Source organism: Lepus europaeus, chromosome 7 (assembly GCF_033115175.1).
Source record: "Lepus europaeus isolate LE1 chromosome 7, mLepTim1.pri, whole genome shotgun sequence".
NCBI lineage: Eukaryota > Metazoa > Chordata > Mammalia > Lagomorpha > Leporidae > Lepus > Lepus europaeus.
The window spans coordinates 48071585-48097579 of NC_084833.1; the positions used below are offsets into that span (position 1 = coordinate 48071585).

General features: G+C 44.5%; 1 long non-coding RNA gene across 1 annotated transcript; it reads right to left on the minus strand.

The window, feature by feature from the left end:
* Positions 1-64: 64 nt before the first annotated feature.
* Positions 65-25866, minus strand: LOC133764419 (uncharacterized). Its single transcript, XR_009866447.1, has 5 exons — positions 25461-25866; positions 21046-22745; positions 20695-20744; positions 6315-6386; positions 65-357 (listed from the first exon to the last, which is right to left on the minus strand). It is a non-coding gene; the product is annotated as an uncharacterized LOC133764419 (long non-coding RNA).
* Between the last annotated feature and the right edge of the window lie 129 nt (positions 25867-25995).

The following is a 25995-nucleotide window of genomic DNA, read 5'->3' on the forward strand; positions in this document are numbered from 1 at the left end:
GGCCTGGCGGTTTCAAGTGGAACAGCTATGCAGCTATTTTAAAAACATTTCTGGGGGGGTGTTTGGCCCTGCAGTGTAAGTCCTCCCCACTTAGGACACCTGTACCCCATAACGAAGTACCTGGCTGGAGTTCTGGCTGTTCCACTTCCTATACAGCTTCACACTAAGGCACACTGCGGGAAGCAGATGATGGCTGAAGTACTGGTTCCCTGCCATCCACGTGGGAGATCCAGGTGGACTCTGAGGCTCCTGCTTCATCTCTGTGTAGCCCCTGCTTTTGCCGGCATTTGGGGAATGGGCCAATGGAAAGAAGATCTCTGTTTCTGTCTTCCTGTCTCTCTGCCTCTGCCTCTGTCTCTTTTTTCAAATAAAATAAAAATAAATAATAAAAAAATTAAGAAATAATTTTAAAAGTTTCTGAATAATTTATAAATCCTTAGAAAAACACTTATATAACACTTTCATTTAAAAATCCAGACATAAAAATGGATCTACAACATGATCACAACAAATATACACACAAAATCTAGTTTAAAAACATAATGGTAACTGCTATAATCGAAAAGTTGTATTTATCAAATTTATATTTAGTAAATAAAGGTTTTCTATTTAAAAAAGACATAACGAGAAGAAAAGAGATAAAAACGTTAATGGAAGTGGGGTGGCGCTTCTGCTTGCTACAGCCAGTTAAGAATCCCCTCTTGGGCTGCCTGTATTCCATATCAGAGTGTTTGGTTCAAGTCCAGCCCCACTTCTATTCCAGCTTCCTGTTAATATACACCCTGAGAGGCAGTAGGTGATGGCTCAAGGACTTGGATCCCTTCCACCCACATTGGAGACCCAGACTAAGTTTCAGTCTCCTGGCTTTGTCTGGCCCAGTGCCAGCCCCAGCCATTGCAGGTATCCCCCTCCCCCTCCCCCCCCCCCCCCCCCCCCGGATAGTGAGGGAGAGAGACAGAGAGAAAGGTCTTCCTTTTTGCCATTGGTTCACCCTCCAATGGCCACTGTGGCCGGCACATCTCGCTGATCTGAAGCCAGGAGCCAGGTGCTTCTCCTGGTCTCCCATGCGGGTGCAGGGCCCAAGGACTTGGGCCATCCTCCACTGCCCTCCTGGGCCATAGCAGAGAGCTGTCCTGGAAGAGGGGCAACCGGGATAGAATCCGGCGCCCCAACTGGGACTAGAACCCGGTGTGCCGGCGCCACTAGGCGGAGGATTAGCCTGTTGAACCACGGTGCCGGCCATAAATTATTTCATAACATGTTAATATAGCTGTCTTTGGTTGTGGAAATATGAAAGTGCTGGTGTTATTTTGACTCATTCTTTCCACATTTTTGTATTTTCCAACTATTCTGTAATGAGCATACTGTGCTATGGTGTAACTCATAGAACCATGGGGAATAGCACCCTCGTGAAGAGCATGTGCAGGAATGAATAGGGTTACAATGCACCATCCCAAGAACTCCAGCAGTATTTATCCAAAGCTAACTGATGTCAAATGTTTTTCACGTGAAATTCTAACTTGCTCAGAATTTGTAAAAGTTGCTGGAATCCTAAAGCTAAGAAAGTTGGAAGGAAAGGCCCTAGACATCAACTATGGAGCAACCAGCTGAAAACGAAGGTATCTGTCAGGCCTTTAATCACCTAGTATCAGAGTACGCACAAGCAAGGGGCTAAAACCAGAAAATGTGCTGACTTCCTCCGGGACCATTTTCCCCACAAAACACAAAAGGGCAGGACCCAGACCCGGAGAGGTCATGGGAGTCTAGCTGTCTTAACTGCTGGGAGCCCTGCACGTTAAGTACTCTGGAAGGGAAGCAGGAGACAGGGGAGCTCGAAGTGGAAATGTGCTTGAGTCTGGAATTAAAGTGCGGAGCCAGAGTGGAGAAAAGGATCCTCGAGTTTCTCCTCATTCCCCAGTCCTGGCTCCACAGAGGCCCCTGAAAAAGTCCCCAGATAAAGAGAACTCCGAATGAAGGCTCAGGGCTTAGGTACACACTTAGCTTAAGGCCATAGTCAGCCAGAGGGCCTGTGTCTTTATTGCAGCTCCCTTTAAAAACTGCTTGTGCAGTCGGAGGAGGCAACATTGCCCTGCGGGGCCTGCCGGGGAGAACCCTTCGGAATTGCCCACAGCTGTGCCTGACAAATCACATGCAGGTTTTGGGCCAGGTGCTGAACTTGTTTGTTCATCTAAATATGTATCAACAACGGTCAAACGTTGTGATTAAATGGTCCAAAGGAAAAACAATATAAACAAAGGGGATGACGTTCAATCTCACTAAGAGAAGTGCAAATGAAATATGCACTGAGATAAATGTACACTTAGATGTGATGGAGAAGACAATCATTGATGCTGTGGGAGGGAACTGTACGTGGGGTCTTTAAAAAGCTCATAGAAAATGTTTATTATGAAAAAATACACAAGGATTTCAAAGTTTTTTTGCATTAAAATCAATTTATCTTTTAATTCTATTTTTTCCATGAACTTTTTGAGGTCCCCTTGTATATCAGTAATGCCTCTACAAAAAGCAGTTAGACAACTTCTGTCGAAGTTACAGATTCAAGCGTATGTCCAAATTCCACATCAGAGTACCTCGGTTTGATACCTGATTCTGGTTCCTGACTCCAAAATCTGAATCTAGTTTCCTACTAATCCAGGCCCTGGGAAGCAACGGTGATGATTTAAGTAGCTGGGTTTTTGCCAGCCACATGGGAGACCTGGATTGTGTTCCTGTCTGCTTGTTCCATCCCCAGCCTAGCCCTGAATGCTACAGGCATTTGGGGAATGAACCAGTGGATAGGAGCGATCTCTCTCTCTCTGTATCTCAAATGAATAAACTTTTAAAAACTACAGAGGCCAGCGTTGTGGCATAGTAGGTAACGCCTCCACCTGCAGTGCTGGCATTCCATATGGGTGCCAGTTCAAGTCGCGACGACTGCTCCACTTCTGATCCAGCTCTCTGCAATGGCCTGGGAAAGCAGTACTTAATGGCCCAAGTGCTTGGGCTCCTGCACCCACATGGGAGAAGCTCCTGACTTCTGGCTTTGGATTGGCCCAGCTCCAGCCATTTCGGCCAATTGGGGAGTGAACCAGCAGATGGAAGACCTCTTTCTCTCTCTTTCTCTCTCTCTCTCCCTCTCTCTCTCTCTGACTCTCCTTTCTCTGTGTAACTCTTTCAAGTAGAAATAAATAAATCTTAAAAAAAAAAAAAAAAAAGCCTTTCTCAATCACTTGCTACTTGTGTGATCTTAGGGAAATGAGTTAACCTTGTGTTTCTTTCCTCATAAACAAAATGAGAACAGTGATGGTACTGACTTCTGAGGGCTAAAGGAGACCATGCAGATCTGAGATCGGGAGCTGAGACTCCGCAGCCAGACTTCCTGACTTAACTCCTCAAGGTGTGTGACCTTAGGCAAGTTATTCAACCTCACTTTTCTCCAGTTTCCTCATGTTGAAAATGGGCATAAAAGAGTGTATAAGAAGTAAATCAGTAAAGACTTTTCATATGCTAATAACAGCACTTGGGACAAGTAAATACTAATTATTAAATACTAGATATTTTTGTTTAACACAAATATTAGTTGTTCCTACTATAATGTCAAAATTCTTGAAATAAACCCCACTTCATTAGGTTACCTTTCCAGAATTATCTTACTTTTCTTCAACCATGCTCCTACGCTATCTGTAACCGTACTAATACACTGTGTCTGTTCCTTGCTTGTGTTATACCCATAGTCTGCAATGCCAGTTCCAATCGTGATTGTCTGAGGAATGCTAACTATTCTTCAAGATCCAGTTCAGAGGATCTTTGAGGGTAGCTACTCTCCTTGTGGCTGTTCCATCGCCCATCTTCAGTCTGGCCCCTTCCCAATCTGGCTGTTCCCACTGCCATCCTAGCCCACCAGGCAGGGCAGGTAATAAGAAATGCTTGTCACATGGATACATGAGTAAATAGAATACTGGCATTTTTTGTCTGTAAAGAGCCTCAACAAACAAACAAACATTTTCTGTTGTGATCTGCTTCAATTAAAAGTCTCAAAGAGGGGCCGGCACTGTGGCTAGTGAGTAAAGCCGCTACCTGCAGTGCAGGCATCCTATATGGCACACCGGTCCCTTATGGGACCAGTCCCGGCTGCTCCTCTTCCAATCCTGCTCTCTGCTGTGGCCTGGGAAAACAGTAGAAGATGGCCCAAGTCCTTGGGCCCCTGCACCCATGTGGGAGACCTGGAAGAAGCTCCTGGCTCCTTGCTTCAGAATGGCACAGCTCCAGCCGTGTGGCCATTTGGGAAGTGAATCAGCGGATGTGCCTCTCTGCCTTTCAAATAATAAATAAATCTTTTTAAAAAGTCTCAAAGAAGATAGTTCAGGGACACTAAAACGTTGGAAATACAATACTTCAGAAATTAGAGGACATTTGCTTTGAGAAAGTAATCTATCTCCCCCTCCCTATTATTTTTTTCAGTGTTTTGGAATTTTAAACTTTTAAAAAATTTTTTGGCTTTTGTTTTGCCTTCAATCAACATGGACCTTGCTCCCCCTGCTGGGTCTAAAGTAAAATAGTGCTTTTTAATTTTTTAAAGATCCATTTATTTATTTATTTGAGAGGCAGAGATACAGAGAGGCAGAGACAGAGTCTTCCATCTGCAAGGGCCGAAACACTTTACCCGCTACACCTACGCCACAGTGCCAGCCCCTCTTTGAGATTTTTAATTGAAGCAGATCACAACAGAAAATGTTTACTACTACGCTGCAGTAACGGCCCCTAAAATGGTGCTTTAAAAATCAATGCAATGGCAGGAAAATAAAACTTTGTTACATATCTAGGGGTAAGGGTTTGATCGAACAGTTAAGCTGTGTGTTAAGACAGTAGTGCCCACACTAGAGTATGTAGGTCTGCTATCTGGCTCCAGCTTCCTACTAATGAAGACCCTTGGAGACAGAGGTCATGGCTCAAGTGATTGGGTTCTTGCCACCTTTGTGGAAGGCCTGTGTTAGGTCCCCAGCTCTGGTTTCCAAAGTATCTTTTTGCTTGACAGAGTGAACTAGTGGATGGGAGCTCACTTGCTATATCCTCTCAAATAAATAAAACAATTAAAATACTATGTAGCACTTTTATCAAGGTTCTTATTACAGGTGGCATAGCTGTGGCTATGATAATCCAACATTCCTATAATGACTAGCTGCATAACAATGACAGTTACCTCATGTATTTGGAGGAAGAGGTGTGACTTTGAAATCCAAGTTCAGGATTACAGAGCAGGAAGTCCTGCATGAAAGTCCAGCTTGATGATAATTGTAAAATGTAGGTATGGCAATAAAGTAGTTTTGTTTGTCTGTTTATTCATTTGTTTGTTTTACCATCTGTGTTAAGAACATAAGAGTGTTACTAGGGGTCAGTGCTGTGGTGCAGTAGGTTAATCCTCTGTCTGTGGCACCAGCATCCCATATGGGCACTGGTTCTAGTCCTGGCTGCTCCTCTTCTGATCTAGTTCTCTGCTGTGGCCTGGGAAAGCAGTGGAAGATGGCCCAAGTCCTTGGGCCCCTGCACCCACGTGGGAGACCCAGAAGAAGCTCCTGGCTCCTGGCTTCAGATGGGCTCACCTCTGGCCATTACAACCATTTGGGGAGTGAACCAGTAGATGGAAGACCTTTCTCTCTGTCTCTCCCTCTCACTGTCTATAACTCTACCTCTCAAATAAATAAAATCTTTAAGAAAAAAAAGTGTTACTAATTTCCCACTATCATTCAGTCACTTGAATTATATCAATAAGCAGTTGACTGTGTCTCCTATGTGCACAGCAATTTTCAGAGTTCTGGGAAAACCCAAAAGCACCACAATGTTCTTTCTTCAAGGATCTGAGGGTCTTAAGAGAAAGTGGAGGTTGTGTATAATGCTTAGCATGGTGCTTGACATACAGCAAGCCCTCAACAAATGCTCACTCATTTTCTAATCCCTAAGTCCAGCTTCTGCACAGAGCTAGACTCTCTGATTCCAGGCCCAACAGAATATTTTTGACAATGGATTCTTTCCAGCCTCCACTAGACTGTCAACACGATGAGAAGAAGGACCAAATCTTACCTCTGCCCTATCCCTGGTTCTTAGGATTATTATACGTGACACATGAAACGTGCTCAGTACATTTTGTTGAGTAAATAACCCACTCAAGGAAACTCATTCTACTGTTGCTGTCTCTGTCATTAGCAAACTTAACTATACCTCCTCAAAGCTCACATTCACTGTTTCTTGTTTTCCCTAACCTAAAAGGTTCTCAATAAATGTAGGGCTCCCTCTCCCTTTCTATCTCCCCTTCTTACCTTTCTGTGACCATTGCCCTTGTAGGGGAGAAAAGCTTTTCTTCTACCCTCTGGTGGTTAGGTGCTGGAGGTCTGCAAATTAAACCGAGAAATGATACATTAATAAGAGTAAGACAGTCTACCTGTGCAACCTGCATCCATGCAGGAAGGCCCAAAGACAAAGGAACTCCAAGTGGTAGTTGGAATGTGGGGTTTACCTACCTAATTTAGTAGAGGAATGGGAGAAGGAAGGAAACTCTCATGGGAAGGACAAATGGGTGGTTTTTAAAATTTTTTTTAGAGACAAATGAGTTTTCAGAAGCACAAATAAGAGATAAGAAAGTTTGTGATAGTATTTGTGCTCACAAGTATAGGTGGTCCTTTTGTCTTCTTCTGATCTTAACACTGTCCCCAGAGGGAGGATTCACGGTAGCCTTATTTCAAGCAGTTTCTGCCTTTAGTCAGATAAGGGAGGCTCTGAGAAGGCCTTTTTCTGCGTTTACTGAATCTCAAGTGTCTTCAGACACACATGAATATCACACCCTCATGAATTTCACAAGAGACTATTTAAATCCTCGCTGAAATCCAGATTTTACTGCTTATACCTTCAGTCTTCCTCTAATCCATTAGCCAAATACTTAAAAACTTAATGATGTAATTGAGGAAATCCACCCCAAAACATGAAACAGAGAGGAATGAATGCTTTTGGAAGCTGAGGCTGGTCAGACAGCAATACATTCAGCTCAGAAGAGGGAATTAACGATAGGGTCGCAGAGCCAGAAGAGTTTCCTGCAGTTCTTGGGCAGAACCATCTACTGAGACATCCTGAAAGGGGGATGAAGCCAGCAACATAGCGCTTGCCCACAGGGAGTTCATGCTCTGCTAGGGGAGGCCCAAAATACAACAGAATGTGGGTCCGTGAAGAAAATAAAGAGGGTGCAGTGAGAACTATGAGGTATGGTGGGCAGGAGACAAGCCTCAGCCTTAGAGAGGGCAGGAGTTAGGGTTAGGATGCCTCTGGGGAGCCATCCAGAAGGAACCTGTTAGGGAAGAACATTCCAGGCTGAGAGAACAAGGCAAGTGCAGAAGCCCCTGGAGAAAGACTTGGCAATAAGAACAGGAAGGAGTGGAGAACAGCTTGAGAAAGAGCAAGGGTGGGGCAGGCTTGCAGCGGAGATGGGAGGACAAATGTTAGAAGCAGCTGAGTATAAGAGAAACAAACACAAACTCCAGTGTGAAACTTGTTTATATGAAAAGTGTTCAACAACAGTATTTAAACATCTAGATCAACATCTTTCATCTTTTATGCCAAATACTTGAGCATCACTTTATATATTAATAAATGCATACAAATACATGCTCTAGTACAGTTTATATGGATTGAATCTACTAGATTCAAAGACATTTATAGAAACATAATATGAAATTAATTAATGAATTAAGTAATTGGGGTAGAGGTGAGAAGTCAGTAAGCTAAAAAAAGGAAAATAAGTTAAAGCCAGCTGTTCTCATGGCATTCAAAAGTGCATATGGTACCAAGGTACTTCAAAATGTTGGTGGGGAAATGAAATTAAAAGATGATCATGGGCCGGCACCGTGACTTAACAGGCTAATTCTCTGCCTTGCGGCGCCGGCATACCAGGTTCTAGTCCCGGTTGGGGCACCGGATTCTATCCAGGTTGCCCCTCTTCCAGGCCAGCTCTCTGCTATGGCCCGGGAAGGCAGTGGAGGATGGCCCAAGTGCTTGGACCCTGCACCCGCATGGGAGACCAGGAGAAGCACCTGGCTCCTGGCTTCGGATCGGCGAGATGCGCCGGCCGCAGTGGCCATTGGAGGGTGAAACAACGGCAAAAAGGAAGACCTTTCTCTCTGTCTCTCTCTCTCACTATCCACTCTGCCTGTCAAATAAATAAATAAATAAAAATAAAATAAAATAAAATATGATCTTATTTTGGTGCAAAATATTTTTGAAATTCATGCACATTTTTTTCATTATATGTGTTTTTCATGAAGTTCCCAAAGATTCCATGTATGCATGGATTTAAAATATTTTTGTACCAAAATAAGCTTATCTTTTAAGTCTATTTCCATCAACTTGTTGAAGTTACCTCATACAGTCTTAAACATATACATAGCTGTATACTTGATTCTGAACTTACAGGGATAAAGCTGTAAGGAAGTCTGAACAATATTGAGATTCAGTCTTTCTATGGCAAAAATGAAGCTTTTTAAAAATTTTTTTAAAGAGATTTTCTTATTTATTTGAAAGGCAGAGTTATAAAGAGAGAGAGAGAGAGGGAGAAAAAGGAAGAGACAGAGAGAAAGATCTTCCATCCACTGATTCACTCTCCAAATGGAACTGCACTGATCCAAAGCCAGGAACCAGGAGTTTCTTCCGGGTGTCCCATGTGGGTGCAGGAGCCCAACTTGGGCCATTCTCTGCCGCCTTCCCAGGCACATTAGCAGAGATGGATCATAATTGGAACAGCCAGGACTCAAACTGGAACCAATATGGAATGCAAGCATCACAGGTGGTGGCTTTACCCACTTTGCCACAGTGCTGGCCCCTAAAGTTATTCTTAACAGAAATATAGCTCCCTAGTAATGAGACTCAAGAGAAATATTATCTGGTTATGAGTCACTCTATGACATAGCGGTCAAAATCCTCAACACTATCCCTACAATAAATACAACAAGAAGATTCCTAGGCCAATTCTTATTACTAGTTTCAATGCATAAAACCAAAAAAGCAACTCAGCAGAAGCAATTCTATAAAGCACCAGAGGCAAGCCAGCTACACAGCTTACTATAATAGCTGTAAATCAGGGATATTTAGATTATCTGGAGAAAGAGATTGATTATTTATCCTTCAAGCAGTTCTCAATGAATATTATTTCTTTTACCTGAGTTTTTGATGAATACAGTACAGTAAATAATTTAAAGATATTTCTCTGGTAAGAAATTAGAATGGAATAGAAGAGTTGTTTTGACAACCAGTGGAGCTAAAGGTAAGACTGCCATCTTTTCAGAGCAGTGAGGATCTAATAGTGCAATAGCTCAAAGCGAGGACCATTTTATTATCAGTGGGACATGGGCCTAAGAAGTTTATATGTGCAAACACAGGATTTTCCTTGCAAAATAAACCAGAACCCATTTGAACACAAGGACAGATGATGAGTCAGGCCCCAAAGTTCTTCTTTACAAGTGTTATCAAGGTCATTCTAGCCCCAAGTAGCTAAGAGACTACGTTAAGGGCAGGCCTTTGGCTGAGGTTGAGATGCCACTTGGGAAGTCCACATTCCATATAGGTGTGCCTGGGGATCCAGACCCGCCTCCACTTCTAGTTCCAGCTTCCTGCTGATGAACATCATAGGAGACAGCAGATGATGGTCCAGGTACTTCCATTTCTGCCATCCCCATGGGGATCCAGATGGAGTTTTGGGCTCCTGGCTTCAACCTGGCCCCATGGGCTGTTGCAGGCATTTAGGAAGTACTTGTGCTCTTTCTCTCTTATTCTGCTTTTCAAATAAACATTTAGGAAAAGAAATCTACTTTCCAGATAATATGTGCTATGTAATTTTTTTTGACAACCAGTGAATTAAATACTGGAGGCCAGTCACCAAACACAACATTGGAATGTAACAAGAGTTGATCTCAAGCCATGCTTTCTGAAAATAATTACATAGAAAAACTCAGTGCCTGCTGAGTGGTGATAATACGACATCCACAACATCAAGACAAATAACCTTTCCCTTCCTAACAAAAGACCTTTCACTAAGCTCATCTAAAGGTGGTTCCAGTTCATGAAAGAGCACATTTTGAAAAAGGAGGAAGCTTTCTTTTTGAAATCACAAAGTTATCTGATCTGCTGGCAAGACAACGACTGGCTGGCTGGTTACCAAACTGTTTCCTTTCTCTGTGGTTCCACAGTTTAACTACATTTCCTGGCCTAGGTAAGGAAAGTGAGTTCTAGGCAGTGCAACTGGATGTGATTTACCTTTAGGCCTGGTGCGAGAAACCTCAGAGTCATCTTGGCTGTATTGAAGATGATTTTTCAACACTCTGAGTCCTGTAACACTCAATCGCTTAATGAGTGTGTGTGAGAGGGAAATGAACTTCTGTTGGAGTAAGCCATTGAGATTTCCAAGTTTATGGTCACAGTAGCTAGTATACAGTCAACATAGCACTGAACTAATGCAGTCAAGAATATAGTTCTGTTTCTCTGTGCCTTGGTTTTCTCTGTGCCTTGGTTTTCTCTGTAAAATGAAGCTTCTAAGAGTGTTTACCTATAAGATGGCTCTAAGCATTAACATAAAGTGCTTCAATCTGTGCCTGATACACAGCCAACAATCTATGTTAGCTATCATTATTAATGCAAACCTTCCCCGCAGCACAAGGCAGGTCCCATTTCTTCTGACTCGTCAAACTGTAGTTACAAATGACGCCACATTTGTGTTACTACCTGCACCGCTGATCTACGTTCCCATCACTGTAGAGCTTCAGCATGTTTCTGGGCAACTTGCATTGTCCCACAGGTGCTCTGAAATTGTTCTGATTTTTCAACCTCAGTAGAACTGAAGCTAATGGGGAGTGGGGGGGTGGGCGTGGCAGAGTGAATCGGGCTTGCTGATCCTATCCAGGAGTCCTGCCTCTCATTTGGCATCCTCAAGATAGACCCTATCCACTGGTATTTTGGGTTTTCCAAATTTGCTTTTCATTTTCAAATGTTGTCCAATAATCAGGTGCATTGGGGAGGTGTTAAAAACACATTTAGCCGGTGCCACGGCTCAATAGGCTAATCCTCCGCCTTGTGGCGCCAGCACACCGGGTTCTAGTCCCAGTCGGAGCACCGATTCTGTCCCGGTTGCCCCTCTTCCAGGCCAGCTCTCTGCTGTGGCCAGGGAGTGCAGTGGAGGATGGCCCAAGTGCTTGGGCCCTGCACCCCATGGGAGACCAGGAGAAGCACCTGGCTCCTGCCGCTGCGGCCATTGGAGGGTGAACCAGCGGCAAAAGGAAGACCTTTCTCTCTGTCTCTCTCTCACTGTCCACTCTGCCTGTCAAAAACAAAACAAAACAAAAAACCCACACATTTAAAGAGTTACTCTTAGGAAGCAAATTTTATTTCATCTATTTTTCCATTCTCCCTCATCAGTCATCAGGTTTATGGGAAGGGATTATCAGTCCACACCACTGAATCCTTCTTCGCAGGAAATCTTGATCTGTTGCCTGGATTTCCTCTTTTACTTGTTGTCCACACACAGGATCACTGTACTTCGAGTCTATCCAGAAACTGCTCCTAGGATGGGCGAGCAGGGATCCATAGCCAGGGCTCCACAGAGCTATTCTCCCAACCCTAAACCCCTAAAGAATTCCATGGAGGGAATGTAGGAGGTTCGGATGGATGAAGAAAAAAATCACATCTTTAGTCTTACTAGCCTCTAACAAAAATTTAGCAATTCTTTCCCTTACAACTGCAGCAACAAGTGATAGTCATATTAGCAATATCCTTAATTTTGTCTCCAATAGATATCTCAGATATTTCTGGGCTAAATTAAAGCAATTAAAAATAACTTGAGGGGGAGCTGCTGCTGTGGCGTGGTGGGTGAGGCCGCTGCCTGTGGTGCTGACATCCCATGTGGGCGCTGGTTCGAGTCCTGGCATCTCCACTTCCCATCCAGCTCTCTACTGTGGCCTGGGAAAGCAGTGGAGGATGGCCCAAGTCCTTGGGCCCCTGCATCCGTATGGGAGACCCAGAGGAGGCTCCTGGCTCCTGGCTTTGGATTGGCATAGCTCCAGCCGTTGCGGCCATCTGGGGAGTGAACAGGTGGATAAAAGACTCTCTCTGCCTCTTCTCTCTCTGTGTAACTCTGACTTTCAAGTAAATAAATAAATCTTAAAAAAAAAAAAAAAAAGTAACTTGAGGGGCCAGCATTGTGGTGCAGCAGGTAGAGTGGCCTGTGACATCAGTTTCCCTTATGGGTGTCAGTTTGTGTTCCAGATACTCCACTTCCAATACAGTTCCCTGTTAATGGCCTGAGTAAAACAGTGGAGGATGGCCCAAGCGTTTGGGTTCCTGCTATCCATATAGGAGATCCAGATGAAACTCCTGGCTCCTAGCTTCAGCCTGGCTCAGACCTGACAGTTACGGCCATCTGAAGAGTGAACCAACAGATGAAAGTTCTCTCTCTCTCTCTCTGTCTTTCCCTTTCTCTCTCTGTAACTCTGACTTTCAGATAAATAAATAAATATTTTTAAAAAATCTTAAAATTTCATTTATGTTTGTACTACTATGGAACTATGGTTGTCATTATACCTGCCATTAGATCTTTTAATTTTTATTCATTTTATTATTTTTAAAATGCTTAGTTTATTTTCATTTTATTTGTAAGGAGAGAGAGGGAGAGCCAGCCAGACACAGAGAGACTTTCCATCCTCTACACCCTCTAGTTTACTCCCCCAAATACCCACAACAGCTTGGGCTGAGCCAGATGGAAACCAGGAGCCCAGATCTCCATCTGGGTCTCGCACGTGGGTGACAGGGACCCAACTGCTCTGAGTTATCATCTGCTGCCGCTCGGGATGCACCTTAGTAGGAAGCTGGATCAGAAGCAGAGGAGGGGCCAGCACTGTGGCGCAGCAGGTTAACATCCTGGCCTGAAGCGCTGGCATCCCATATGGACGCCGGTTCAAGTCCCGGCTGCTCCTGTTCCGATCCAGCTCTCTGCTATGGCCTGGGAAAGCAGTAGAAGATGGTTTAAGTCCTTGGTCCCCTGCACCCATGTGGGAGACCCGTAAGAACCTTCCTGGCTCCTGGCTTCAGATCAGCGCAGCTCTGGCCATTGCGGCCACCTGGGGAGTGAACCAGCAGATGGAAGACCTCTCTCTTTGCCTCTCCTCTCTCTGTGTAACTCTGACTTTCAAGTAAATGAATAAATCTTTTTTTTTTTTTTTTGACAGGCAGAGTGGATAGTGAGAGAGAGAGAGACAGAAAGAAAGGTCTTCCTTTTTGCCGTTGGTTCACCCTCCAATGGCCGCTGCGGCTGGCGCATCACGCTGATCCGAAGCCAGGAGCCAGGTGCTTATCCTGGTCTCCCATGCGGGTGCAGGGCCCAAGCACTTGGACCATCCTCCACTGCCTTCCTGGGCCATAGCAGAGAGCTGTCCTGGAAGAGGGGCAACCTGGATAGAATCTGGCGCCCCAACCGGGACTAGAACCTGGTGTGCCGGCGCCGCAAGGCGGAGGATTAGCCTGTTAAGCCACGGCGCCGGCCAAATTTGTAAATCTTTAAAAAAAAAAAAGAAGAGCCCGAACTCATACTAGACCCTCTGAAATGGGATGCAGAAATCCCAATTGATGACTTAACTGTTGCACCAAATGTCCATCCCAGATATTTTTATTTTTAACATATGAATAAAAAAGAAATATATTACATACCACATACTGATTTAATATTTTAAGAACTACATCTCAGTATAACTGCTTTCCAGTTGTATTTTAACTCTGCATGTGGAAAGATTACTCTGAGTAGGGGAATCTGTATACTTCATCTGACTGCCAAAAGAACTTATGGTGTAAAAAATGAAAACATCCAGGTTATATGACACTTGCCTCCATACTCGCCATAGTGCTTGTTTGCTTGCTTTTTGCTTATTCATCTTCCTCTTTAATCCTTTAGTCCTGCAAGGACTGAAAACTGGCTACAAACATTCGGACTCATTGAAATGCCATTCCTTAAGAGAGCATGGTAAGATGATTAAGAGCTCAGGCACTGGAATCGGCTTGCCCTGCTCCACCACTTATTAACTGTGTGACTTGGGCAAATTGCTCAACCTTTCTGTGCCTCCTATCTATAAAATGGGAATCAGAATTAGTCCTCATAAGGTTGTTGTGAAGATTAAATGAATTAATCTCTTAAATATCTTAGTGCCTAGCATGCAGTAAGCTCCAAACAAATGTTATCTGCTCTTCCAAATACCTGTCACAGCTGTTTCTTTATGATATTTCTGGGGATGGGAAAGAAGAAAGAAAAGAACACATTAGCTATTCCTTTTGGGAGTCACAGCCTACACATATTACTTTTATGATGCACAAAATAGATATCCTTTTTAAAAGCACATAGAAGAAATAGTTGATAGTTCTTTGAAATTTTTCCAGTTTAAATTTATGTTTTACATAGTAACTTTCAACTGAACTTTAAAAATGACTTCAGGGGCTGGTGTTGTGACATAGCAGTTAAGGCTATCAGCTGCCTCGCGAGCATCTCATATGGGTGCCGGTTCATGTCCTGGCTGCTCCACTTCTAATCCAGCTCTCTGCTCATTACCTGTGAAAAGCAATAGAAGGTGGTCCAGGTGTTTGGGATCTTGCTACCCATGTGGGATGCTACCCAGAGGAAGTTCCTGGCCAGCCTGGCTCAGCCATGGCTATTGTGGACACTTGATGGGGTGAACCAGGGGATGAAAGACCTCTCTCTGTCTCTCTCTTTGTAACTATGCTTTTCAAATGAATAAATAAATCTTAAAAAAAAAAAAAAAAAGCTTCAGTAGCAATACAAATGCTCTTACCACTGGTTTACAAAACAGGGTTTCCACTGAAATAACTTCAGTCTTTCGTATTCATGCTCATTTCTAAACCCTTTAAGAGGTGAATGTTGCCTGTGCCATTTTAACTCGGGAGAAGAAGGTATTAAATATAAATGCAAGTCATTTCACTCAACAATGATTAACTTCCTGCTCTGCTCCTGCCATTGCTCTAAATGCAGAGGAGTTGGTGAACCAGACAAAGTCCCTACTGTCCTTGAGCTTACAGTCTAGTGTGGGAAGGCAAACAACTAAAATAAACAAGAAAAAGTTTCAGGAAATGAGCAATGCTTCATAGAGCATTAAAATAAAGTGTATAGGGCAGACATTTGGCACAGAGGTAAGCAGCTATTTGGAATGCTCACAATCCATGTCAGAGTGCCAGTTTGGAGTTCGGGGCTACTCTGCTTCTGATCTGGCTTCTTACTGAAGTGCACTCTGGGAAGCAGATGATGCTAGAGTACTTGGGTCCCTGCCACCCACATGGGAGACTGGGATTGAGTTCTGGGCTCCTGGCTTCAGCCTGGCTCAGCCTGGCTTTTTCCAGCATTTGGAGAGTGAACCAGGGGATGGAAGATCTCTGTTTATCTGTCTCTCTCTCTCTGCTTTACAAATTGAAAGAAAGAAAGCAAGAAAGGAAGAAAGAAAGGAAGGAAGGAAGGAAGGAAGGAAGGAAGGAAGAAAGAGAGTTTTTAAAAAGTGATGAGGGGTTTTCAGAAAATTGGTGGAAATACATTGTGATAAAACTATGCATAGATTCCATTTTTTGGCAACAAAATAAACTAATATTTTAATTCTGTTTCTCCACAACTTTCTGAAGTACTTTAATACAAAGGCACCAAGTGGTGATGAATTAGTTCTCAGGAACTAATATTTTTTTATTCTTATTTATTTTTTATTTTTTTTGACAGGCAGAGTGGACAGTGAGAGAGAGAGAGACAGACAGAGAGAAAGGTCTTCCTTTGCCTTTGGTTCACTCCCCAATGGCCGCTGCAGCCAGCGCGCTGCGGCCAGCGCGCTGCGGCCGGCGCACTGCGCTGATCTGATGGCAGGAGCCAGGTATTTCTCCTGGTCTCCCATGCGGGTGCAGGGCCCAAGAACTTGGGCCATCCTCCACTGCACTCCTGGGCCACAGCAGAGAGCTGGCCTGGAAGAGGGGCAATCGGGACAGAATCGGCGCCCCGACCGGGACTAGAACCTGGGGTGCCGGCGCCACAGGCGGAGGATTAGCCTATTGAGCCACAGCGTCGGCAGGAACTAATATTTAAGCAGAGATTTGAAGGACAAAAAGGAGCCAGCCAGTAGCCAATACAAAGTCATCTCAGCAGGACTGGCCTTCCATGTCTTAGCTGTTTAGGACTGGAAAGAAGGCCACAGTTGTCTGAAACACAGTGAGCAAAAGCCACAGTGATACAGGAGAAGTCAATAGGATCAGATCATACTGGGCTCTGTGAGTAAAGGGAAGGTTAATTCTAGGATCGACAGAAAGTTCTTGGAGAATTTTAACAAGTTAGTGGCATGATCTGATTTAAAACTTAAAATCAGTGCAAATACTGCATGGGAAACAAACTTGGGGGACCAAAATTGAATGTGGGAAGACCAGTTAGATGGTGGCTTGGACTGGTGTTACAAGAGTGAGATGGCAAGAATGGCCAGGTTAGGCCTTATGTTATATTTTGGAGACAGAGTCAGTAGGACTTTCTGACTGGGATGTGAGAGAATGAGAGGAGTTGTGGATGACCCCTGATCCAGCCTATGGAACTGGGCTGACCAATGGTACTAATCACCAAGATGGGTAAATCTTAAGGAGATGAAGGGGCAGGGGAGTGGGCACAGGTGTGTAAAGTGATAGAGTTCTCAAATTATACTCATCTTAATTTTGAGTTGTCTATCAATCATCTAAATGGAGATATTGAGTAGACAGTTACATAAGTGTAGAGTTAAGAGAAGAAGTCAGGGACTGAAGATGTAAATTTAATAATCATGGGCCTAGGAATGGTACTTCAGATGGTAAGACTTGATGAGCTCACCTAGTTAGTATAAACAAAGGAAAAAAGTTGAAGATGAAGTCTTGGAGCTCTCCTATTTCTGAAGGTCTGATACAGGGAAAGGAGCTGATGAAAGGAGGCAGAAGGAAAACTAGGGAGACCTGGCATTCTGGAATCCTAGAGAATTAAGCATTACCAGGAAGAAGTGGTCACTAAACTCAAAACCTGCTGAATGGTCCAGAATGATAAGGATAGAGAGCGGACCTGACTTTGGCAAGTTGTAGGACATTACTGACTTGCTAAGAGGCATTTCCTTTTTTGTTTTAATATTTACTTATTTATTTATTTTAATTTATTTGAAAGAGTTACAGAGAGAGATAGAGACACAGAGAAAGAGAGGTCTTCCATCTGCTGGTTTACTCCCCAAATGGCCACAACGGCCAGAGCTGAGCTGATCTGAAGCCAGGAGCCAGGAGCTTCCTCCAGGTCTCCCATGCGGGTGCAGGGGCCCAAGGTCTTGAGCCATCCTCTACTGCTTTCCCAAGCCATTACAGAGAGCTGGATCAGAAGTGGAGCAGCCAGCACTAGAACTGGTGCCCATATGGGATGCCAGCACTACAGGCAGGGGCTTTAACCTGCTGCACCACAGTGCCAGTCCAAAGACATTTCAGTAAAGGGGATAAAGTCCTAATGAGATGAGAAAGAGTCAACAAGTAGATAGGTAGTTCTTTTGAGTTTTGTTAGAATAAAAAGTAGAGAAGGGGGCAGAAGCTGAAGAGGGTATAAAACCAAGAGTGGGAAGTTATGCTTGGGGTGGGGGAGTTAAGTGAGGGAGAAACTAGGTAGGGAATCTGTGAGAAAGGAAAATGCAGCAGGCTTTGGTTTCCACCCTCAGGGAGGTAATGATCTTGTCTGGGAGAAATTAAGGATAGTAATGGTTAAAAAAGTGAGGCTTTGAATGAAATGAAATAGTGCATGTAATGTTGAGCACAATGCCTCACACTTAGGAGGAGCTCAATAGATGAAAGGAAGCTGTAATTACAAAACGATTAGAAAACACTCTAAGAGAGGTAATTAAGGATGAAGCTGAGTTAGTAATTAGATGTTACAATTTCAGAAAATGGAGAGATTATTGTCAACCATAGTAACTATTTTCCATTAAACATCAAGACCCACCATAAGACAAAGGGTTAAAACAAATGTGTTACTATATTGATGTGAAAGAATGTGCAAAACTCTACAGATTTAAATGACTTTCAGTCATGTACTCAATCTCTTGTCATTTTGCAAATATCTCAATTCCATGTATCCCCAAATACCCGGAGTCACATTAAGGCCTTTGCACCCTTGCTTGGGCTCTTAACCTCTGCCTGAAGCATGGTTTTCTGCCTTTGCTTGGCTAACTCCTATTCATTCCTCAGGGCTACCTTGGGAAGCCAACCTCGTACTGACATTTTCTGTTTCTCTTTTGTGTTTTTCTATGCTGTCTCCACACTGACTAGCCTAAAAGCTTTTCAAGGGCAGGGTCACAATTCTATCCATCTTGTTTCCCTTGTACCCAGCCCAGATCCAGGCTGACCTTCATGTTTATTGAACTCAACTGAATCTAGTATTAGAACTGTGCTAGAAAATTCTGGACACAAGTTCTGGAAGGACTGATAACTTAAACAACCCACTGCAACTTTATAACAGGTTTATAAGGTGAGAGCTACACATCAGGGTGCCATCCTTCACCAGGCCCTCAGAGTCTGTACAACTATATGTACATCCTGAGCTGCTTCATGTTGTTTCCAAACAAACCTGGTATATTTTATTTCATTTTAGAGGTAGAGAGAGAGAGGGAGGGAGAAACAGAGCTAGAGCTAGAGAGCACTCCCATCTGCTGCTTCACGACCCCAATGCCTACAATGGCTGGCACTGGGTCAGGCTGAAGCCAAGTATCAGGAACATGAGCCAGGTCTCCCACGTGGGTAGTAGGAACCCAATTACTTGAGCCATTACTGCTGCTTCCCAGGGTTTGCATTAGCAGGAAGCTGGAGCCAGAAGCCAAGGCCAGGAAGCAAACCTACATACTCTGATATGGGACCTAAATATGCCAACCATTAGGCTAATTACTTGGTACTCTATTTTTTCTTTTCCTTCTTTTTTTATTTATTTTTTTTTTATCATTCAGCATTCTAATTAAAACATACTAGCATCAGTGTGGTATACTTCACGTCCAAATGACTAAATTATTTTGTACTTCTTTCAGTTTGAAAGTAATGTGTGGGGCCGGCACTGGGGCATAGTGGGTAAAGCTGCCACCTGCAGTGCCGGCATCCCATATGGGCGCTGGTTCAAGACCCAGCTGTTCCACTTCTGATCCAGTTCTCTGCTATGGACTGGGAAAGCAGTAGAAGATGGCCCAAGTCCTTGGGCCTCTGCACCCGCGTAGGAGACCCAGAGGAAGCTCCTGGCTCCTGGCTTCAGATTGGCACAGCTCCAACCGTTGCAGCCAACTGGGGAGTGAACCAGTGGATGGAAGACCTCTCTCTCTCTTTTTCTCTCTATCTCTGCCTCTCCTCTCTCTGTGTAACTCTGACTTTCAAATAAATAAATCTCTTAAAAAAAAAAAAAAGTAAGTAATGCATGCTCATGGTAGCAGAGGCAACCTAAAGGAAGGATTGTATACTAAAAAGACAGACTCCCTCCTACTGCTGATCCCAGCCTTGCACATCCTCTACTGACGCAGTCTGTTACTAGTCTTGTGGTAATCCTTCTGCAGGTAACCTATGTGAGGGCAGCACACTCCATTCTAAAAAACATAGATACTATCATGCCACAGGGGATTTGGTGACTTGGTTTTTCCTCTAACAGAACATAATGGAGGCTAGCACTGTGACACAGTAGGCTACACCTCTGCCTGTGGCACCGATGTCACATATGGGCACCAGTTCTAGTCCCAGCTGCTCCTCTTCAGGCCCAGCTCTCTGCTTATGGCCTGGGAAAGCAGTGGAAGATGGCCCAAGTGCTTAGGCCCTTGCATCCCCGTGGGAGACCTAGAAGAAGCTCCTGGCTCCTGGCTCCATTTAGGGAATGAATCAGTGGATGGAAGACACCTCTGCCTCTCTGTAACTTTATAGAGAGGCAGAGGCAGAGGCAGAGAGAGAGAGAGAGAGGTCTTCTATCCTCTGGTTCACTCCCCAGTTGGCCGCAATGGCTGGAGCTGCCATCCTCTACCACCTTCCCAGGCCATAGCAGAGAGCTGGATTAGAAGTGGAGCAGCCAGGACCCAAACCAGTGCCCATATAGGGTGCTGGTACTGCAGAAGGCAGCTCTACCTGCTATGCCACAGCACTGGCCCCAAAATCTTTTAAAAGATGTGTGTGTGTGTGTGTGTATATATATATATCTTTATATATATATATATTATATATATATATATATAATGGAGATCATTCTACATTGGATTTTTTTTCCTTATGGGTCCATCTTTTTAACAGCTGCATAGTATTGCATTTTATGACACACTATAATCAATTTAATCTATTTCCTGTTGTTTTCACTCTTTTCCTACCTGATGATTTTTAAGGGTCGAAATGTGCAACTCGCCCCCAAGTTCCTATGCTGAAGCCCTAACCCTTAATATCTCAGAATATTGCCTTATTGAGGGTCTTTACAGAGATAATCACACTAAAATCATTAACGTACACCCAGATCCAATGTGCTTGGAGTCTTTATGAAAAAAGGAAAGGTGGATAGAGACACTTGGGGAGGGACGATGATATCAAGAGACAAGGAGACAACGATCATCTGCAAAGAGAGAAACTATGACAGATATTTCTCTCACATACCTTAGAGGACCCCTGCTGTCACCTTGATCTCAGACTTCTATCTTCCAGAACTGTGAGACAAACAGCACAATTTTTGTTTAGGCCACCCAGTTTGTGACACTTTGTTATGACAGCCCTAGCAAACTAATATGATGATGCTTCAATGAATATCTTTAGATGTACATTTTTCCCACCAAGATGCAGGTATACTGGTAGAATTCAATGAAGTAAATTTCTCAACTTTCAACCAATGACATTTTCCTCATTTGAATCAATGATATTCCCAGGGCCCTCTCACCTGGTTACAGCACACCCCTGAACACATGGAGTTCTGTCATGCCTCAGTATCATTGCACATGCCCTTGGTATTACCTGGAATGTCCTTCCTCCTGAGGTACTCCAGGGGAACTCCAACACAATCACTTCAAGGGTTTGCCTTCTCTATGGATGGATGGCAGCCACGAAGGATGAACGTCAGTGTTTCCCACCTCCTGGTAGCCACACCTTTGGAAATTCCCTTTCCTTGATTACAGACCAGGCTTATTGACTCCCAATAGAGTATGGCGGAGGTGATGGCATATCATTTGTGAGTTTAAGTTATAAGTCTATGTTTTCTGTCCAAGGGTGCTGTCTCTGCCACACTCTTGTTCTCTTGCTCTCTCTCTTGGTTATTCATGTGGAGGGAAGCCAGCTACTGTTTTGTGAGACAGCTGAGGGGAGAGGCCCATGCTAGGAGACAGCAAAGTTCTCTAACATTCACATGAGTGAACTTGGAAGTGGATCTCCCTCCAGTCAAGCCTTTAGGACAGGCAGCTGACAAGCTAACTGAAACCTCTTGAGAGACTTTGTGGAGGAAGCTCCCAGGCCTGCATTGTGGGACCACAGAAACGGTGACATGGTAAATGTTACTTTACACTGCTCCATTCTGGAGTAAATGTGGCAACAGGTCAGTAATGTACCTTCCATCTTCACGCTCTCTCTCCCTGGAGCCTCTCCAGTTATTTGGGCGTTATTTCAAGTAATGCTCACCACACACAATCCTTTGTTTCTCGATTGCTCTCCCTCATCGATTTTCTCCAAGGAAAAGAACCGTAGCTCAGTCAGCTTTAGATGGGTGCTTTCGAAAGTTCATGGAAAATGTGTATTATTCTTTAATTCTAGTTGGCCAAGAGTTTCCTGAAGTACTCTCACATTTACGATGTTGTTTACAAAGTTCCAGTTGCCACCAGCACTTCCCTAGAGAGTTGCAATAATCTCCAGTCTGAACAGCCTCCTCTAGCCCCTTTCTAAACCATTCGCACCCCAGCCCCAGGAAATCTTTTAAAAATGCTATTCTCAGCATTTGAGAGCTTAAAATCCTCCTCCTTCTTTTTTAGGATAAAGACCTAAATTTTTCACACAGCCTCTCTGGCCCAGCCTGAGCTGCAGGCCTCACTGCAGCAGCTACAGGCACTTCCCCCTCGTTCCCAGCACAACAACAAGGCGGCCTTTCAGTTCCTCAGATGAACCCTGCTCCTTCCTCCCTCGGAGTCTTGGCAGACACTGTTCCCTCTGCCCAGGGTGATCTCCCCCCATCTTCACTCAGTTGCTATTCATCCTTTCCATATCAGCTCAATGTCACTGCCTCTGGGAAGGCTTTCCTGCCTTCACATTGCTTATCACAGTTGAGATTAAATGCTTATTTAGGTGTTAAATGTCTTTCTCTCCTGTGGGACTCTAAGCTCCCACAAAGCAGACACCTTGTCTTGTTGAACAGTGCTTCCCAGCACAGAACACATTGCCTGACATATAGAAAGCAGTGTATCACAGTGGGCATTTGACCTAGCAATGAAGCTACTTGGATTCCAGCATCCTATGTAGGAGTGCCTAGGTTCAAGTCCTGGTTCCTCTGCTTTCCATCCAGTGTCCTGCTAACGCACACCCTGGGAAGCAGCTGGTGACGGCTCAGTGGTTGAAACCCTGACACCTGGAGTGGGTTGTTGGCTCCTGGCTTTGGCCTGGCTCAGTGCCAGCTGTTGTAGGCATTTTTGGGGATGAACCAGTAGTTGGGAACTCTCTCTCTCTCTGTCGCTCTGTCAAATAAATTAAAAGAGAAAAAGAAAGGAAGAAAGAGGATCAATATATTTTCTTTTTTCTGAATCAACTGTAAGACAAACATTTCTTATTCCTTCTACAAACTTCACATCCTCTCATCATTGACAAATTCAATTTTCTGAGTGTCATCCTCTATGATAGTATTATCTGTTTTAGGTGATAATCTCTGAGGAGTAAAGATCACAAGTTTTTTTTAAGATTATATGTATTTATTTGAGAGGTAGAGTTACAGACAGTGAGAGGGAGAGACAGAGCGAAAGGACTTCCTTCCGTTGGTTCACTCCTCAGAAGGCTGCAATGGCTGGAGATGCGCCTCTGAAGCCAGGAGCCAGGTGCTTCCTCCCAGTCTCCCATGCAGCTGCAGGGGCCCAAGCACTTGGGCCATCTTCTACTGCTTTCCCAGGCCATAGCAGAGAGCTGGATTGGAAGAGGGGTGCCCACATGGGATGTCGGCGCCGCAGGTGGAGGATTAACCTGCTGTGCCACAGAGCTGGCCCCAAGACCACAAGTTTTAAATTGTGTAATATCATACTCAGCAGAGTCCTCCTACTGGGGTAGGGACACTGCATTGGGGAAGGAAAGAGGAACAGAACTACTTATTAATGGCCTTAAGATATCCTTAGCCTGTGGGGGGCAGAGTAAGGTTAAAACTGCATGGGCTGTGCAATCAGGCCCAGGTTTGGATCCCTGCTCTGTTGTTTCCTACTTCTGTGGCTTTGGACAAGTTACTTTCCTCTCTGTCCCTCAAGTTCCTCAGCTCTAAAATGAGGATATAAGAAAGGTATTTTTTGGTTGGTATTGTGGCATAGAGAGGCCACAGCCTGCAACACAGGCACCCCACATGGACACCAGTTGGAGTTCTGGCTGCTCTACTTCCAATTCAGCTTCCTGCTAATGCACCTGGGAAAGCAGCAGAAGATGGCCCAAGAGTTTGGGCCCCTGCCATGGGAGGAAGATCCTGATGAAGGTCTTGGCTTTGGCCTGGCCCAGTCCCAGCTGGTGTAGCTACTTGGGGAGTGAACCACTAGAAGGAAGCTCTCTCTGTCTTTCCTTTTTTCTTTAATTCTGCCTTTAAGTAAATAAATATTGGAAAAAAAAAGATACTATTTATATGGTTATTGGAGGAATTCAGTGAGATAATGCTCATAAACACTAAGAACAGAGCCTGGCCTTAGCAATTGCTCAACAAATGTCAGTAATAAATAATAAATGTCAGTCACCATTTTTACCTGTGGTTAAAAATAATTAACAACAACAACAAAAAAGATTGGCCATTTCTCATTTGCTACTTGCAGAAGTTTGGGAATACTTATGGTACAGTTAAGTTCTTTGTGGGGAACTTAGGATTGAAACATTTAAAATGTAATGCCTCCTTCTCAATCCCTTTCTCTAAGTGTTAAATTGAAGCCAGTAGGAGAAAAGAGAGAGAGGAAGCAGCTGCCAGCTATGTTCTAGTTGGCTCCACTTGTACTTTGTCTCAGAGTACACATACATCTTCATAAACCATTGCCAGGCACCTGTTCAGATTCTTGACACCCAGCAATTTGTGAATGCTGCTTTTTTGGAACCTGGAAAACCACCAAACTCCTTTTTCTCCTGTTTCCCCAGTTGGATCCCTTCTACTCGATGAGAGCCTGTTAAGCATCAGCCACTCAAAAGCTGTAATAAAATAATGAAGGCAGAACTGTAATAAGGGACTAACCCAAGGACTAGGGCCCTCTGTTCCTGGGGCCTTGGGAAAATATTTCTCATTGATAAGTATAGGAAAGATACAAAAACACAGCCAATCTACCCTGAAGACTCAGTGTTCCCTCAGGGCCTCTTCCTTCTGTGAAGTCACATTCAGTTCTGGAGCAGAAGCTAAGAAACCAGCGAGGAGATAAATTGCTCCCTCCCACCACCCCTTTTAATCTTGTAAAAGAGCTGCCTGCCAATTCTAGAAATTCCTCCTTTGATCAGAAGATAACGCAGAACAATGCGGTGGAACTAAGTGGATTCCTAAGGGACATTCTTCTAGGGTGTGTAAGGCTTGCTTGGAAGTGTGTGTGTACAGGAGGTGGGGTGGGGGTGGGGAAAGCTAGGAGTAGGAAGGGACAAGAGCTGCTAGCCACAGCCAGAGGGAATAACCACACAGTTGCTTCTAGGTTTCCCTCCCATGTCACAGAAACTCCATGCAATCTCCCCATTTCCAGGGAGAGAGACTAGAGGGTGCCCTCAACTCCACATTCCTGGGCTGCCACCCCCATCCCACCCCAAAAAAGAAAAAAAGATTTTTCCCCCTGTTATTTACTGGAGGTAAATTGTTACTTCTCCAAGAGCTTTCTCACTACACAAACTAGTTACACACAGACCTCCTCAGTGGGAGAAACGGCGACCACCGTAGTAGACTGTAATCCTGAGAGGTACAGACCCTCTTACTATCTAAGGGAATCGAATTTGAATCGTATCTCTGTCCATAACGTTGATTGTGGCTCAATCTATCCATCTGAAAATGGGGGTAATTTTCCTATCTGCTCCACACGGTTACACAATCTTTAAATCTAACATGTGAGGGCTAAATGCTTTACAAGCATAATCCCATTCAGTTCGCTTGAAGAAGGTATCATTATAATGGAGATTGTATATGAAAACGTTTTGTAATGGAAAATGAGCCGTCTGGCAGTGAGTTACCGCGGTCGGGCTACCTTCCCTACCTGGCTGTTTGGAGGATTAAACCCGACTGACGAGAGAGCGCCTTACATACTATCAAGCACTTTGCACGGCCCGCGTGATGGGCTAAATTACACACCCTACGGCACGAGAGCCACCGTAAGGAATCTGTAAATGCAGGTTGGAGCGAACGATTTTAAGTCTTGCCTGTTCCTTTCAGTCTTCCAATCACAGACTGTCTCCGAGCGGCCTGGGGCCAAGACCACAAATCTGGGAGCCGCAGCCCGGATGGAGGTGGGTGCGGGGCGCCAGCAGAGGGTACGGGAACAATAGGGTATGCCGGCTGGCGAGGCTTCAGACGCCGGACTGGAGAGGCTGCCGCTTAGGGGTGTCCACAGGGCCACCTCGCCCAGAATGGGGCTGCCCAGGAGGACGGCCACGGCACGCCCGGCGATCCCCAGGCGGAGCGGGACTTCTGCTCGAGCCTCTGGGGGCGCGCTCTAGCCCCGCCCACCACCGCAGGTAGGCCGTCCTCTCCAGCCAATCCTCAAGAAGCTCGGCGCGGAAGGCGGTGCTTGC